Below are 18,138 nucleotides of genomic sequence, written 5' to 3'. Positions count from 1 at the left end.
CTCAAATTAGCATTAGGGTTATTGATATAATATGATAGGGTTAGGTTTAGAGTTCAGGTATGGTGTAGGGTAATTGATTGGGTTTGAGTTAGAGAAAGGGTTAGGTTTAGGCCTAGGGTTAGCATTAGGGTAAGGGTTATTTTTAGGGAAATGAAGAGGGTTAGAACTAGGGTTAGTTCAAGGGTTATGGTTAGTAGTAGGGCTTGAGTTAGCGTTAGGGTTAGGCCCAGGGATAGAGTTAGGTTTATGTTTAGGGTGCAGTTTAGTGTTTGAGCTAGGGTTAGCTAGGGCGAATGTTAGGGTTAGGGTTAGGCCTAGGTTATAGTTACTGTTAGGGTTGAGGTTAGTGTTAGGATTAGGGCTAGGGTTATCATTAGGTTTAGGGTATTGGATAGGGTTTGATGTCGGGTTAGGGTTAAGATTAGGATTAGGTTTCGGCTTAAGGTTTGTGTTAGGGATAGTTGTAGGTTTAGGTTAAGTGCAATGGTTAGGGTTTGAGCTAGTGTTAAGTCTATGACAAGGATTAGATTTATGGCTATTTCTAGGGTTACAGTTATGGTAGATTTAGGGTTAGGGCTAAGGTTATCATCGGGGTTAGTGTTAGGGTAATGGGTAGGATTAGAGCTAGAGTTATGGTTAGGGGTAAGGTTAGGATTCAGGCTAATATTAAGGTTAGGGTTAGGTTTAAGCTAAGGGTTAGTGTTAAGGTTAGGTTATATTTAAGGGTTAGGGATTGAGCTAGGATTTGCACTAGGATGAGATTTGGGTTTATAGACAGGGTTAGGGTTAGGGCTAGGGTTAGATTAGGGTTATGGTTATGGTTATATTAATGGATAGAGATATAGGTAGAGTTTGGCCTATGGTTATGGCTAGTTTTAGCACTGATGATATAGCTAGGTCTTGTTTAGGATTAGGTTTTTGGTTAGTAAAAGATTTTGAGCTAGGTTTTGTGTTACGGTAAGGGTCAGTGATTAGGTCCAGCATTAGAACTAGGGATAGGTATAGGGGTTGTGTTAGTGTTTGGGTTAGTTTAAGGGTTCTTGTTAGGGCTAGGTCTAGGTTTTTGTTTAGGGCTAGAGCTAGAGTTATCGCTAGATGAAGGATTAGATGTAGACATAGGTCTAATGTTAGTGTTAGATATAGGTATAGGGTTAATGTAGTCACAATGTTAGGGGTTGTTTTAGGGTTAGGGTCAGGTTTAGACCTATGGTTAGTATTAGGGTCAGAATAAGGGTCAGGGTTAGATTTAGGGTTTTGGATAGTGATAGAGCTAGATTGAGGGCTAATGTTATGACTAGTAATAGAGTTAGGGTTTGGGTTTTGCTAAGGATTAGTTTTAAACCTAGGTAGCTTTAGTGTTAGAGTTTGGCTTAGGGTTAGGGATAGGGTTAGTGCTAGGAGTAGGGGTAGTCTTCTTAAGGTGAGGGTTAGGATTAGGGCTAGGGTTATAGTTAAAGCTAGCATTAGGGCTCAGATTAGAGCTAGATTTTGTGTTAGCTCTAGGTCTACAGCTATTGTAAGAACTAGGGTTACAATTAGTGCTAGTTTTTGGGTTATTGTTACGTCTAATCCTAGTATTAGGTTAGGTTTAGGGTTAGGGTTATGTTTAGGGTAAAGGATAGGTTAGGGTTAGGGAATGTGTTAGAGTTAGGCTGAGGTTTAGCATTAGGGTTAGGGTTTGCGTTAGCATATTGGATAGGGTTAGAGCTAGGGTTAGGGCGAGGATTTTGGTTAGGGTTAGGGCTAGGTTTAGGGTTAGGTTTAGGGTTAGTGTAAGGATTAAAATTAGGGTTAGGTTTAGGGTAAGGGTTAGAACTACATTTAGGGTTAGAGACAGGTTTAAAGCTAGGGTTTGGGCTGAGATTAGGGCTAGGTTTTGGATTTCATTAGGGCCAGTGTTAGGGATATGGCTAATGTAAGAACTAGGGTTATGGTTAGAGCTAATTTGGGGTTACAGTTAGGGCTAACATTATGATTAGGGCTAGTTTTAGTGTTAGTTTTAAGTTTAGGGTGATGTTTTGAGCTAGGGATAGTGTTAGGTTCAGAGTCAGCGTCAGGATTAGTTTTAGGTTAGGAATAGGACTTAAATTAGCGATAGGCTTAGGGCTAGATGTAGGGTTAGGATTTGGTTTAAGTTAAGGATTAGGGTTAGTGCTATAGCTCGGTTATGTTTTAGGGCTAAGGCTAAGGTTATGGTAAGGAATAGGGGTAGAAGCAGAAATAGGGCTAGGCGAGAGTTAGATTTAGTCTTAAGGCTAGGGTTAGGGTTAAGTTTAGGGCTAAACTAGGCCTAGGAAAATGTCTAGGATTAGTGTTATGGTTAGGTCTAATGTTAAGGCTACGTTTAGGGTTAGGTTTAGGGTTAGGTTTAGAGAAAGAGATGGGGTTATAGCTAGGTTTAGGGCTAGCATGATGATTAGCATTTGGTTTAGGGATAGGGTTAGGATTGGGTTAGGATTAAGGCTAAATTTGCTGTAAGGATGAGGGCTAGGGTTTTTGTAAGGGTTTGGGCAAATTTTAGAGATAGGGATAATGTCATGTTTAGGTTTATTGCTAGGGGTAGTTATAGGGTTAGTTACACGGCTAGGTCTTTTATAAGGGTTAGGTTTAGGTTAAGGATCAGGTTTAGAATTAGGTGTTTTTTAAGGTCAGCATCAGGTTTCGGTTATGGGTTAGGTTAAGTTTTAGAGTTAGGGCTCAAATTAGCATTAGGGTTAGAGTTAGGTTTAGGGTAATGGGTAGGTTTTGTTTTAGGATTCAGGTTAAGATTAGGATAATGGGTGTGGTTAGGGTTTATAGGGTTAGGCTTAGGCCTAGGGTTAGAATTTGGGTTATGGTTATTTTTACGGTAATGGATAGCATTAGAGCTAGGGTTAAGGCTAGCATTTTGATTAGGATTAGGGCTAGAGTTAGGCTTAGGGTTAGGGCTAGGGCTACCGTTAGTGTTTGGGTTAGGTTTAGGTTATGAGCTAGGTTTTGAACTAGGGTAGTGCTAGGGTGAGAGTTAAATTTAGTGTTATGTCTAGAGTTATATTAGAGTTATGTTTAGGATTAGAGATAGGGTTAGGGCTAAGGTGACCTTTAGAGTTAGGTTAATGGATAGGATTAGATGTCGGGTTAGGATTAGGGATAGTTTTAGGTTTAGGATTAGTGTTAGGGTTTGGGCTAGGGTTAGGTTTAGAGTACAGTTTAGGTTTTGATGTAGGGTTAGGGCTATGATGAGGGTTAGGTTTAGGGTTAGGTCTAGGATTAGGTTTACAGTTAGAGTTAGAGCTGGGGTTATCATTAGGTTTAGGGTTAGTTTATGGTATTGGATAATTTTAGAGATACTATTAGGGCTAGTTTTAACATTATGATTAGGGCTAGGGTTAGCATTAGGTTTACGGATAGGGCTGGGTTATGTTTAGGGTTAGGGTTAGGGTTTTATCTATAGTTAGGTCCAAGGTGAGGGTTAGGATTAGTGTTAGGGATAGGGTAAGTCTAAGGGTTATGCTTAGGGCTAGATTTAGGCCTAGGATTAGGACTAGATTTTGTGTTAGGTTTAGAGCTTGGGTTAGTGCTATGGGTATATAAGGACTAGGTTTAATGTAAGTGATGGGGTTAGAGCTAGGAGTAGGGCTAGGTCGAAGGTTGGAATTAGCGTTGGAGCTAGGGTTTCGTTAGAATTATGATTAAGGGTAGGTTGAGGGCTAGAATGAGGGCTAGGGTGTTAGGAATAGGTCTAGGTTTACCATTAGGGTTATGGTTTTTCTTAGGGTAAAGGATAGGTTTAGAGTTAGGGTTAGGGCTAGAGTTAGGATTAGGGTTAGGTTAAAGCTAGGTTTAGGGCTCAGATTAGGGCTAGTTTTTGTGTTTGGGTGGGGGATAGGGTTAGGGAAATCGTTAATTTAAGAACCAGGGTTACAATTAGGGTAAGTTTATGGTTAAGTTTAGAATTAGGTATAGTGTTAAGGTTAGGTTTAAGGTTAGGGTGATATTAAGAACTAGGGTTAGTGTTACAATATGAGTGATGGTCAGGGTTAGGGTTAGGACTCAACTAAGGATTAGGGTTACTGTTAGGTTTTGGTTTAAGGTTAGGATGGTTTTTAGAGTTGGGGTGAGTTTAGGATATGAGTCAGGATTATGGTTAGTTTTAAGGTTAATGATAGGACTCAAATTTAGTTCACGGTTATTTCTAAATGTAGTGTTAGGGTTTAGTTTAAGTTAAGGTTTAGGATAGGGCTATTTCTTGGTTTTGTTTTACTTCTAGGGTTTGTGTTAGTTCTATTTTTTGAGATTAGTGTTAGGGTTAGGGTTAATGTTAGTGTTAGGCTTAGGCTTAGTGTTAGGTTTAGATTTAGAGTTAGGGCTAGGACTAAAAATAGGGTAAGGTTAGGGCTAGGGTTAGGGCTTGGGTTAGAGTTAGGGTTAGGTTATGATTAAGGCTAGGTTTATGGCTAAGATTAGGGCTAGCATTTGTTTTAGCGTTAGGGCTAGGATTAGGTCTAGGGCTAATTTCAGGTCCAGAATTATGGTTAAAGATAGTGTTAGGGTTAGCATTTTGGCTTCGTCTAGGGTAAGTGTTAGATTTAGTGTTACAGTCAAGTTTAGAGCTAGGGATATTGTTAGGTTCAAGGTCTGATTTAGGGTTGGAATAGGTTAAGGTTTAAAGTTAGGGCTCCAATTAGTGTTAGGGTTAGGGTTAGGATAATGATAGGGTTAGGTTGAGGGTTCAGGTTAAGTTTAGGACAATGGATAGAGTTAGGATTAAGGATAAGGTGAGGTTTATGCATAGGTTAGCATTAGGATTAGGGTTATGGTTATGGTAATTGATAGAGTTAGAGATCAGTTTAGGGCTAGGGTTATGATTATGATTAGGGCTAGGTTAGGGTTAGGGAGAGGGTTAAAGGTAGGGTTAGGGTTCAGATTAGGGCTGGGTTTTGTGTTAATTTAGGGCTAGGGTTATGGTTATGGCTAATGTAAATACTAGGATGATGATTAGGGTAAGTTTTAGGGATTTGGGGCTAGGGTTAGTGTTAGGATTAGGTTTAGGTTTAGGGTAATGGTTAGCGCTAGTAGTGTTAGGGTCAGTGTCAGGTTTAGGTTTAGTTTTAGGGTTTGGCTTACAACTCAAATTAGGGCTAGGATTAGAGCTAGGTAGAGGGTTAGGGTTTGGTTTTTGTTAAGGGTTAGGGTTGGAGCTATGGCTTTTTTTTTTTGTTTTAGGTCTAGGGCTAGGGTTAGGACTAGTTTTAGGATTAGTGTTATCATTTGGGCTAGTGTTAGGGGTAGGCTAAGGCTTTGGGTTAGGGCTAAATTTAGAGTTAGGTTTTTTGTAAGGTTAGTTATAGGGCTAAGGATAGGGCAAAGTTAGTACTAGGGTTAGGGTTAAGGTTAGGCTTACGATAAGGGATATGGTTAGAACAAGTGATAGGGTAGTATAAGAATTAGAGTAAGTCTTAAGGCTAGATTTAGGGTTATAAATAGGGCTAAATTATGGCTAGGGTTAGTGTTAGGCCTAGGGTTAGGGCTGCTTTTAGGATTAGCATTATGATTAGAGCTAGTTTTAGGGTTAGGCTTAGGCATTGAGTTAGGGTTAGATTTAGAGCTAGGTTTCAATCTAAGGTTAGTGCCAGGGCTAAGGACAACGCAGGGTTTATTATTATGGTTAGGGTTAGAATTAGGGTTTTGTTTAGAGTAAGGGATGTGGTCATAGCTAGGTTTAGGGTTAGGGCAAGGTTTAGTATTAGAGTTAGGGCTAGGATTATCATTAAGACTAGGTTTAGGACTAGATTGAGAACTAGGGTTTGTGTTGGGTTTAGGGATAGTATTAGGCCTAGGGCTAATGTCAGGTCTAGGTTACAGTTAGGGATAGCGTTAGTGTTAGGTTTATGCCTTTGTTCCAGTGTAAGGTTAGGTTTTTGGTAAGGGTCAGACTTAGATATAGTTTTTTTTTTTTTTTTTATTTTGGGGTCAGAGTCAGGGCTAGGGTTTGGATTAAGTTAGGGTTTAGGTGTAGGGCTCTAATTAGTTTTAGATTTAGGTTTAGGGTAATGACAGGTTTAGATTTAGGGTTCTGGTTTGGTTTAGTGTAATGGATAGGGTTATTGTTAGTACTAGGTTTAGCATAACGGTTAGGGTTATTGTTAGGGTAATGGATAGGGTTATACCTAAGGTTAGGGCTAGAGTTATGGATAGGATAAGGGCTAGTGTTTGGTTTAGGGTTACATTGAAGTTTATGGTTAAAGCTAGTTTTATCACTCGGATTAAGGCTAGGTTTTTGGTTAGGTTAGTGCTAGGCTTAAGGCTACAGCTAATTTATGAAGTATGGTCATGATTAGTGATAGTTATAGGGTTAGGTTTATGGCTAGATTTAGTGTTAGGGTTAGGTTTACGGTTACATAGACCTAAGGTTAGAGCTGGGGTTAGTGTTAGGCTCAGAGTCAGGGTCAGAGTTAGTTTTTGGGTTAAGGTAAGGACTAGAATTATGGTAGGGTTAGGGCTAAGTGTAGGGTTAAGGTTTGTTTTAGATTAAGGGTTAGGTTTAGGGCTATGACTTGGTTTTGTTTTAAGGCTAGGGGTAAGGTTAGGGCTAGTTTTAGGATTAGCATTAGGGTTTGGGCTGTTGTAGTGTGAGTTTTAGGGTTAGGTTAAGGTTTAGGGTTAGGGGCAGAGCTAGATTTATGGCTAGATGTAATCTTAGGGTTAGGGTTAGATTTAGAGTTAGGTTCAGATCTAGGGATTGAGCTAGGGCTTAGGATAGGGCTAGGGTTAGGGCTTAGTTTAGGTCTAGGTTTAGGGTGATGGTAAGGGATAGGTTTAGAATTAGGTATAGGTTTAGGGCAAGAGTTAGAGTTAGTCTTAGGGCTAGGGTTAAGTTTAGTGTTAAGGATAGGGCTAAATTGGGGCTGGGATTTGGACTAGGGTTAGTGTTAGGGTTAGGACTAGGGTTAGAGCTAGGTTGAGTGTTAGGTTTAGGGTTAGGGTAAGGTTTAGTGAAAGGGATGGGATTATAGCTAGTTTTATGACTAGGGTGAGGATTAGGTTTAAATTTAGAGTTAGAGTTAGGGTTAGGTTTATGATTAAGGTGAGCTCTATGGCTAGGATATGGGCTCAGATTTATGTTGGGGTTAGGGCTAGGATTAAAGCTTGGGCTAATGTCAGGTCTAGGTTATGGTTAGGGATAGTTTTAGGGTTAGCTTTATGCCTAAGTCTATTGTAAGAGTTAGTTTTCTTGTTAAGGTCAGGTTTAGAGCTATGGGTATTATTAGAGTCTGCGTCAGTGTTTTGGTTTGGTTTAGGGCTTGAATTAGCATTGGGGTTAGGGATAGGGTAATGATATGATTAGGTTTAAGTTTCAGGTTAGGTGTAAGTTTTGGATAGGTTTAAGGCTAGGGATTGGATTAGGGTTCAGCCTAGGGTGAGCATAGGATTTAGGGTTATCTTTAGGATAATGGATAGGGTTAGAGCTAGGCTTAGGGCTAGGGTTATGGTTAGAATTAGGTCTAGTGTTAGGCTTAGGTTAGTGTTAGGGCTAGGATTATGGTTAGGTTTAGCTTTAGGGTTAAAGCTAAGGTAGGGCTTGGGTAGGGCTAGGTTTTGCGATAGGTTAGGGCTATGGCTAATGTAAGAACTAGTGTTATGATTGGGGCTAGTTTAATGTTAGGACTAATGTGGTGAGCCGTTTCTGTGAACTGTGGCCGCCATTACAAGATGGCGCTGGTTTCCCCTGTAGTCTGTGACAAACAACTCCTTATCAGAATGAGTTGGCACGCTGTGACTTGGCACCCTGTGAGAAAAGTCCACGTGGCAGCTTCGCATTGGGGCTTGAGGTGCTTTATTAAGGCTGGGAGGGGCATCCAGGGATAGAAGAAAAAGTATCAAGGACCTGAATAAACTGCTGAGAGAAGATTCCCGAGTTGCGTCTTCCTTGCGGGCAAGGGGTCGCGACAAGTGGTGCCGAAACCCGGGAACCAGAACTTTCAGTCAGTCAGGGGTGGTGCACCGGTTAGTCCCAGGTAAGTGGGATCTGCAATGAAAGCAGGGATAGTCCCAGTAAGTGGGATCCGCGTCCAAAGCGGGGTCAGCTCCTCTACAAAGAAAGAGAGAGCCTCATATTTATTGCAGCTGCACTGTGTACTTTCACTTTTGTTTTCTGTGTTTCTTTTGTTGTGTCATCTCGTTTTTGTTTTTTGTGGTATCTCTTGTTGTTTTTTGTGCGTCTTTTGTTGTTGTGTCATGGGTGCCGCGTCTTCAAGTCCGCTCCTCCTGGCCCTAGATGACCTGTTACGTTCCAAGGGCCTGGAAGTGAAACGTAGTACTTTAGAGAGATTTTTACAGAAGATAGATATTGCTGCACCGTGGTTTGCATTCTCGGGCAGCCTTACTATACCTAGCTGGGATAAATTAGGCAAAGACCTTGACTTTGCTTCTGAGCAGGGCATATTAGAGGGTGGGGTGATACCCCTTTGGAAGATGGTCCATAGTTGCCTCACAGATGACAGATGTCAGGAAGCACTTACTAAAGGACAGGAAGTTTTAGAGCAATTACATGAGAAGTCAGAGACAGCAGAAAGTGAGGTATCTCAGGAGGATGGGAGTGTGCGGAGCATGAAACAGGGGAGGAGGCGGCTGTCTCCGGCAAGAAGTGAGATATCTCAGAAGGATGGGAATGTACGGAATGTTAAACAGAGGAGAAGGCTCTATCCGGACTTGACTGAGTTAAAAACTCCCAAGGACACAAGTAGCTCGGACAGTTCTGAGGAATTAGATCCACCCTAGCCGCTCTCAACCCCACCTTCTCATCTTCCCCCTCCCTATCAGGCCCACAGAAAAGTCTTAATTGACCTTCTCCAGAATATTCACCATGGCTGATTTTAGGACTCTTAGCAAAAAAAAATCTCTACAAAAAGGTTCAATATAGATAAAATTTCCTATTTTCATGTTACCCTGTTTTACTTGGCCACTGTCTGAAAAAATCAGCACTCCAGGCGCTGGACACTCCCTTACTAGTTTTTCACAAAAATATGTAAACAAGGCCTCTGGCCTTCAGCTGGGCTTCACAGTGCTGACTACATTTCTAAGATAAGGGAGTTACTAACTGGGCTCCAGGGTAACAGCTGGCAGGAGGAAAAACTGGAAAGGGAGATAGAAGAACTGGAGGGTCGATTGTAAAAGTCAAGATTTAAAGCACCTACAGCCCCGATCGCTGTCACGCTCCCTCCTTATAACCCCGATTGGGACAAGGACAACCCCAGAAGGCTGGGGGGTGTTCAGTGGCAGCCTAAGACGGCCCAAACTTCCCAGTAATTGAAAACTTGGATGCCGATGGACAGCCGGCCAGAGTACATGTTCCTTTAGCCTTTAAGGATATTAAACAACTAAAGGAGGCAGTTACTAATTACGGATCCCATGCCCCCTTTACATTGACTCTCTTCGAGTCTTTCTCTGCCAATCAGCTGACACCTAGTGACTGGCAACAGCTTTGCATGGCTGTGTTGTCCGGAGGGGATTTTTTGTTGTGGAAAAGTGAAAATCAAGAGAGGTGTCGCGAACTAGCCCGAGTCAATCAGGACACCGGCTTCCCACGGCATAACCTTGAAATGTTAACTGGCTTGGGACTATATGCTATCATAAGTCAGCAAATTGATTACAATCCTGGGGTCTATGCTCAGATAGCTGCAGCAGCCGTTCAGGCTTGGAAGGCTCTACCTATTTCAAATGCTAAAACAAAAATTTCAAAAATTGCTCAAGGACCCTCTGAGCCTTATTCTGACTTCCTTGCCTGATTGATACAGGTAGCAGAAAAAATATTCCCTAACTTGGAACAAGCCATGCCGGTCATTAAGCAATTGGCTCTTAAATATGCAAATTCCTATTGCCAAAATGCCATTAAATCTACCAGAGCAAAGAGTGTTGATGACATGATTCGAGCTTGTAAGGATATTGATGGAGCTCATATTACAGGACAGGTTCTGGCCGCTGCCCTCAAAACGGAAACAGGGGCCCGACCCAGGCCCCGGAATCCTAGGTGTATGGGGCAATCCAGGGACGGAATGGTACCCCGGGGAGTGGGCAACTTCGTCACCTCCCACGGACCAACCCCTTTCTATCTGTAGACTCCCTAGGGAAATGCCAGGAAGTACAGGATGTACAACTGCAACCGCAGGTCGCAGAGACAGAACAAGCTGCTACCGCAGTAAGATCTTGGCCAGGCGGGGGAAAATGCAGACAAAATCAAACAAAATACAATCGGCTAAGAAAACTTGGAGAACTTTTGCCCTGAAAATGGGCACCAGACTCCATGTTGTTTGCATCACCATGGTAACCATGGGGTGCCTGGCCGGCATAGCTGCTTCCTGGTCCCACCTCCCACACTTTTGCGGGCTTCTGATTGGTTCTTCCACAGTCACTCAGACAGGACTTCTAGTCCCGCTTTCCAGCCACTAACCTGTACTGCTGTGTTTCAGATTTCTACCGGAGCTGCTCAGAGCCTGTATTTTTTAAAAAAAAATGCCTACCTGTAAATGCTAACAAAAGATATCTTTTTCAGACAAAATTTAATTCCACAGGTTTCTATGTTACAGTCCTAAATTTAAGCTAGTTCTAAGTTAAATAACCTGACTTTTTCTCTATAGTTGTGTTACTAAATAATGTTCTATTGATGAGAGATATCAAATATGCTTCTTTATATTTTACTTTTAATTTTGAAGGTTATGAGGATGCATTTGCTCGCCACAAGAACAAGCCGGCAAAGTTCCTGTGATGACCAAAAAATCCTTATTTTCATTGCTAACTATAAAAATAAAAATGTATACTCAAGGATCTTATTTCAGTTACATCAAGTGACGTTACATAGAAGAGTGCACTCCTAGCTAAAAATAAATTTAAATGGATCCAAATATTTTAAGACCACGTGGTTACATAAAGTTAATACAATTATAAGTTATGTTCTTATTCTTTATATATATATTTTAGATATTTAGATAACCTATATTTGTTAATCTATAAATTAATTAGCACATGCCTAATTGATTAGTTAATATATATTTGCCTAATTGTTTTTCTTCAACAGAAAACCTATAATTTAAGTTTTATATTTACATTTATCAGATACTCTGTTTTTTCAGTTACAGATATTTGACATAAATGTGTTTAGTATAAATTTGCTTTTAAGTAAAAATACAATCAAGTAATTTCTAAATCTCAAAGTAGAATTAATCAACACATTTTATCTGGGATTTTGGCTGCTAATCAAAGGATAGAGTTACTTCAAGCTCAAGTTGAGGAATTGTCTGACCTAGTACATTTGGGTTGTATTGATCAACGAGCACATTTATGTATAACCTCTGTCAGATTTTATGATTCCAGAAATGCCTCATGCATCATCGGAGAATATCTATCCGGAACCTGGTCCATGGAAGCAGAAAAGTTGATCCAGTCTCAACTAACCCAAATAGCTGTCTTGAATAGTACCCGTGTCGATCCCGTGACCTTGGGACAATTCACCGATTGGATATCTTCTGCCTTTTCCTTTTTTAAAGAGTGGGTGGGGGTAGGCGTTTTTGGTGCAATGTGTTGCTTCGGTATGTTCCTCTGTTTGTGGTTTCTCTGTCGCCTCAAGGCCCGCAATGCTCACGATAAGGCTATGATCATACAAGCTCTTGCAGCTTTAGAAAATGGCAATTCACCTCAAGTCTGGCTTGCGCATCTTAAACAGTAAATCTTTGACATGGTCGTTGCACCCCAAGTTATTATAACATTGCACTGGGATCGACATGTCTTTCCTCGCTGTTCTCTTAGTGTTGGAAAGCCCTTGCACTCTGCCGGTCTTGCTGCCATTGCACGCAGATGGGTTTCCACACTAGTGCTTCTCTATCGCTTTAAAGTCCGTGCCTTTCTTTCAGGGTGCTGTCAACTTGTTTGTCATTGTACACAGCCACAGTTCAGCCTCAGCTATCCCCCTCCGTCCACCATCGTCACGGTACAGGATGCGAGGCAAGGCACTGCACTTGAGTGATCCTTGGAGTGGACCTCAAGGAGAGCATGTCCTATTGCATGCGGGTTTGACGTCCTTTCTTACCCCACCTTATCCACGCCCCGCCCCACGAAAAAAGGCGTCGGCTGATATGGCCTCGGATCTGGGGAAGGCGCCTCCTTAGGGCTGAGCCATACTATGCAGCCACTTCTGCACAGTGGGATAGGACCTCTACTCTCGCCTGTATTGTCGTAATAAAACAAAAAAGGGGGAACTGTGGTGAGCCGTTTCTGTGAACTGTGGCCGCCATTACAAGATGGCGCTGGTTTCCCCTGTAGTCTGTGACAAACAACTCCTTATCAGAATGAGTTGGCACGCTGTGACTTGGCACCCTGTGAGAAAAGTCCACGTGGCAGCTTCGCATTGGGGCTTGAGGTGCTTTATTAAGGCTGGGAGGGGCATCCAGGGATAGAAGAAAAAGTATCAAGGACCTGAATAAACTGCTGAGAGAAGATTCCCGAGTTGCGTCTTCCTTGCGGGCAAGGGGTCGCGACAGACTAAGTGTAGTTTTAGGTTTAGGTTTAGGGTTAGGGTGATGTTTAGAGCTAGGGTTAGTGTTAGTTTCAGAAACAGTGTTTGGGTTAGGGTAATGGATAGTGTTAAAGCCAGAATTAGGACAAGGTTTAGGTCTAGGGGTAGGGTTAGTGTTCGTATTAGATTAAGGGTTATTGTTAAAGCTAGGTCTAGGTTTTTCTGTAGGTCTAGGGCTAGAGTTATGGCTAGAATTAGGATTAGGTTTTAGTCTAAGATTATTGGTAGGGTTAGGTTTAGGAATAAGTTTACAGGTAGGGCTAGTGTTAGGATTTGGTCTAGGTTTAGGGTCAGGTTTAGACCTACAATTAGTGTTAAGGTCAGGATAAGGGTCAGGGTCAGGGTTAGGGTTTGGGTTATGGTTAGACCTAGAATGAGGTCTAGGGTTAGGACTAGGAATAGGGTTAGGGTTTGGGTTAGGCTAAGGATTAGAGTTAGGACTAGGGTTAGCATTAAGATGAAGGTCTGGCTTAGCATAAAATATAGGGTGAGAACTAAGGTTAGGACTAGGTTTAGTGCTAAGGTTAGGCTTAGGTTTAGGGGTAAAGCTCGGGTTAGGGCTAGTTTTGTATTGGGGTTATGGCTAGTGTTAGTGTTACAGATAATGTAAGAACTAGGGTTACAATTAGGATTAGTTTTAGGGTTACGTTTAGGGGTAAGTCTAGTGATAGGGTCAGGTTTAAGGTTTGAATGATATTTAGAGCTAGTGTTTGTGTTAGGATATGAGTCAGGGTCATGGTTAGGTTTAGGGTTAGTGTTAGGACTCGAATTAGGTCTAGGGTTAGGTCTAGTTGTAGGGTTAGAGTTTGGTTTAGGTTAAGGTTAAGGGTTAGGGGTATGGATTTTACTTCTTATAGGGCTAGGGCTAAGGTTAGGGCTAGTTTTAGGATTAGCCTTAGGGTTAGGACTTGTTACAGGGTTAAGCTTAGGCATCAGGTTAGGTTTAGATATAGAGTCAGGTTTCCATCTAGGGTAGTACAAGGTCTAAGGATAGGGCAAGAGTTGTTACTAGCATTAGGGCTAGGTTTAGGGTTATGGTAAGGGATAGGGTTGGAACTAGGTATAGATCTTGTGTGAGAGTTCTAGTTTGTCTTAATTCTATGGTTAGGGTTAGGAATATGGCTAAATTAGGGCTAGGATTTTGTTAGGTTTAGTTTTAGGGTTAGAGTTAGCACTAGAGTTAGAGTTAGGGTTATGGTTTAGGGCTAGGGAAAGGGTTAGGGTTAGGGTAAGGTTTAGATTTTAAGCTAGGATTAGGACTAGGGTGAGTGTTAGGTTTAATGTTAGGTCTAGGGTTTTAGTTATGCTTAGGGTTAGGGTTAGGGCTATGGTTTTTATTAGGGTTAGATTTAGGGTTAGGATTAGGTTTAGGGTAGGTTAGATTTAAGGTTAGGGTTAGGGTTAAGGTTGGGTTTAGGGTTAACTTTAGGTTTAGGTGTATATATAGTGTTGGGTTTAAGGTAAAAGTTAGGGTTTGAGTTAGGGTTAAGGCTATGACAAGGGTTAGGTTTAGGGTTAGGTTTAGGGTTGTGTTTATGATTAGGGTTATGAATAGGGTTAGGTTTAGGGCTAGGGTTATTATAAGGGTTAGAGATAGGGTTAAGGTAATGGCTAGGGTTATTATAAGGGTTAGAGATAGGGTTAAGGTAATGGCTAGGGTTAGAGCTAGGGTTATTGCTATGGTTAAGGTTAGAATTGGGGCTAGAGTTAGGTTTATGGTTAGCGATGGGTATAAGATTAGGTTTAGGCTAAGGGTTAGGCTTTGAGCTAGAGTTACGAATAAGGCGAGGGTTAGGGTCAGGGATACGTTTAGGGTTATGGTTATGCTTAGGGTAGGTTTAGGCCTAGGATTAGGGCTAGGTTTTATGTTAGGTTTAGGCCCAGAGTTAGGAATAAAGGTAATGTAAGATCTAACGTACTTATTAGGGCTACTTTTAGTATTAGGTTTATGGCTAGGTCTAGTGTTAGGTTTAGGTTTAGGTTTTCAGATTAGGATCAGATTTAGAGCTAGGTTTAGTGTTTATATAGGGGCAGTTTCAGTTTAGAGTTAGGGTTCTGGTGAAACTAGAATTAGGACTAGGTTTAGGCCTAGAGGTATGATTAGTGTTTGCTTTAGGTTAAGGGTAATGGTTAGGGATAGGGATAAGTTTTTTTTTTAGGTCTAGGTCTAGAGTGATGGCTAGATTTAGGATTAGGTCTAAGTCTAGTGCTAGTTTTAGGATTCGGTTTAGGTATAAGTTTACTGGTAGGGCTAGTTTTAGGATTCAGTTTAGGTTTAGGGTCAGGTTTATACCAAGGGTTTCTGTTAGACTTAGGATTTAGGTTAGGGATAGAGCTAGAATGAGGGATAGAGTTAGGAATAGTAATAGGATTAGAGTTTGGGTTAGGCTAAGGTTTAGGATTAGGACTAAGGTTAGCATTCGGATAGGGTTTGGCTTAGGGAAAATGATAGAGTTAGAGCTAGGGTTAGGGCTAGGGCTAGGTTTAGGGTGAGTGTTATATCTAGGTTTAGGACTCAGGTTAGGGCTAGTTTTTCTCTTAGGTTTAGGCCTAGGATTATGGCTATGGCTAATGTAAGAAGGGTTACAATTAAGGTTAGTTTTAGGGTTAGTTTTTGGTCTAGGTCTAGTTTAGCATTATTTTTAGGGTTAGTGTGATATTCAGAGCTAGGGTTAGTGTTAGGATATAAGTCAGGGTCAGGGTTAGTTTTAGGCCTAGGACTCGAATTAGAGCAAGGAGTTTATGGCTAGGTGTAGAGTTAGGGTTTGTTTTAGGTTAAGATTTACGGTTATGGCAGTGGCTCTGTTTTATTTTAGGGCTAAGGCTAGGGTTGGGGCTACTTTTAGGTTTAGTGATAGTGTTAGGTCTAGTAGTAGGGTGAGGTTTAGGCTTAGGGTTAGGGTTATATTTAGAGTTATGGTTAGATCTAGAAATAGGTACAGGACTAGGATTAGGGCTAAGGTTAGGGCTTGTGTTAGGGTTATGGTAACTGATAGAGTTAGAACTAGAAATAGGGCTAGGACAAGAGTTAGAGTTAGTTTTAGGCATAGGGTTAGTGGTAGGGATAGGGATAGGGCTAAATTGGGGCTAGGATTAGCACTAGGGATAGTGTTAGGTTATGGCCTATGGTTAGGGCTAGAGTTAGGGTTAGTGTTAGGGTAAGGGTTAGGGTTAGAGTTAGGGGAAAGGATGGGGTTATACCTAGATTTAGGGATAGAGCAAGGGTTAAAATTAGGGATAGGGCTAGTGTTAGGGTTTGGGTTAGGATTAATGCTAGGTTTAGGGCTAGTATTAGGGCTAGGGCTAATGTCAGGTCTAGGTTTATGGTTAGGGTAGGTTTTAGGGTTAGGTTGTGGCTAGGTCGAGTGTAAGGTTTAGGTTTAGAATAAGGGTCAGTTTTAGAGCTGGGTGTAATTTTAGGGTCAGAGTCTGGGTTTGGTTTGGATTAGGTTAAGGTTTAGGGATAAGGCTTGAATTAGTGTTAGTGTTAGGTTAGGGTTAGGGTAAAGAATAAGGTTAGGTTTAGGGTTCAGGATAGGTTTAGAGTATCGAAAAGTTAGTGTTAGGGATAGTGTTAGCGTTAGGCCTAGGTTTAGCATTTATGTTAGGCTTATCTTTAGGGAAATGAATAAGGTTAGAGCTAAGATTAGGGCTAGGCTTAAGGTTAGGGTAAGGGCTAGGGTTAGGGTTAGGCCTAGGGTTGGTGTCAGGTTTAAGTTTAGGATAAGTGTTAGTGTTTTAGCTAGCCTTAGGGCTAGGGCAATGCTTAGAGTTTTGGTTAGGTCTAGGATTAATGTTAGGGTTATGATTAAGACTAGGTTTACGTTTAGGATAATGACTAGGTTTTGTGTAAGGTTTATGGCTAGCATTAGGGCTATGGGTAATGTGAGACCCAGGGTTATGTTTATGGCTAGTTTTACCGTTAGTGTTATGGATCAGTGTAGTTTAGTTTTAGGTTTTGTATTAGGATAAGGTTTAGAGAAAGTGTTTGTGTTAGGGTAAGGGTTATTTTCTGGGTTAGGGTTAGGTTTAGGTTTAGGTTTAGGGCCAGAATTAGGACTATCGTTGGTTGTAGGGATAGGGTTAGTCTTTGCTTTAGGTTAAGGATTATTGTTAGGGCTAGTGTTAGGTTTTTGTTTAGGGTTAGGGCTACATTTATGACTCTATTTAGGATTAGGTTTGATCTAGTGCTAGTGTTAGGGTTCGGTTTAGGTATAGTTTTACCAGTAGGGGTACTGTTAGGGTTTGGTTTAGGTTTAGGGATAGGGTTAGATCTAGGGTTAGTGTTAGGGTCAGAATAAGTGTCAGGGTTAGGGTTAGTGTTTAGTTTAGTGTTAGAGGTAGAATGAGGGCTAGGGTTAGGACTAGTAATATAATTAGGGTTTGGGGTAGGCTAAGGATTAGAGTTAGGACTAAGGTAGCATCCGGGTGAGGCTTTGGCTTAGGGAAAGGGATAGGGTTAGAGGTAGGGTTAGGTTTAGGGCTAGGATTGTAGTTAGGGTTGGGGTTAAACCTAGGGTTAGGACTCGAATTAGGGCTAGAATTTGTGTTCGCATTAGGGCTACAGCTAATGTAAGAACTAGGTTTCCAATTAGGCCTAGTTTTAGGGTTAGCATTAGGGCGATGTTTAGAGATAGAGTTAGTGTTAGGGTCAGAATCAGGGTCAGGGTTATTTATAGGGTTAGGATTAGGACTCAAATTAGGGCTAGATTTAGGGCTAGGTGTAAATTTAGTGTTTGGTTTAGGTTAAGGGTTATGGTTATGATTATGGCTCGGTTTTGTTTTAGGGCTAGGGTAGGGTAAGGGCTAGTGTTCTAATTAGCATTAAGATTAGGACTAGTGTTAGGGTGAGGTTTATGCTTAAATTTAGGGTTATATCCAGGTTTATGTCTAGGGTGAAGGATAAGGCTTCAGTTTAGGGTCTAGGGATAGGCTAGGGTTTGGATTATGGTAACGGATAGGTTTAGAACTAGGGATAGGGCTTGGGTGAGAGTTAGAGTTAGTGTTAAGGCTAGGGATAGGGTTAAATTTAGGGTTGGGCTAAATTAGGGCTAGGATTAGCACTAGGGTTAGTGTTAGTTTTAGGCCTAGGTTTAGGGCTAGTGTTAGGGCTAGCGTTAGGGTTAGGGTAAGGTATGATATTACAGCTAGGTTTAGGGCTAGGGCAAGGGATAAAACTAGGGTTAGAGCTAGGATTAAGTTTAGGGTTAGAATAAAGGCTAGGCTTAAAGCTAGGATTAGTGCTAGGGTTTGTGGTAGGGTTAGGGCTAGGATTAGGGCTAGGGCTAATAACAGGTCTAGGGTTATGGTTAGGGTTAGTTTTAGGGTTAGGTTTATCACCAGGTCTGTAAGGGTTAGGTTGAGGATTGGGGTCAGCCTTACAGCTAGGGTTATTATTAGTGTCAGAGTCAGAATTAGGGTATGGGTTAGGTTCAAGATTAGGGTTAGGTTCAAGTTTAGGTTTAGGGCTCAAATTACCATTAGGGTTAGGTTAATGGATATGGTTAGGTTTAGGATTCAGGCTAAGTTTAGGTAACTGATAGGAGTAGGGTTAGGGCTAAGAATATGGTTAGGGTTAGGGCTACATTTCG

Source organism: Urocitellus parryii, chromosome X, assembly GCF_045843805.1.
Source record: "Urocitellus parryii isolate mUroPar1 chromosome X, mUroPar1.hap1, whole genome shotgun sequence".
NCBI classification, from domain to species: domain Eukaryota; kingdom Metazoa; phylum Chordata; class Mammalia; order Rodentia; family Sciuridae; genus Urocitellus; species Urocitellus parryii.
The sequence above is the reverse complement of the archived record's forward strand: the minus strand, read 5'-3'. Positions refer to the sequence as shown.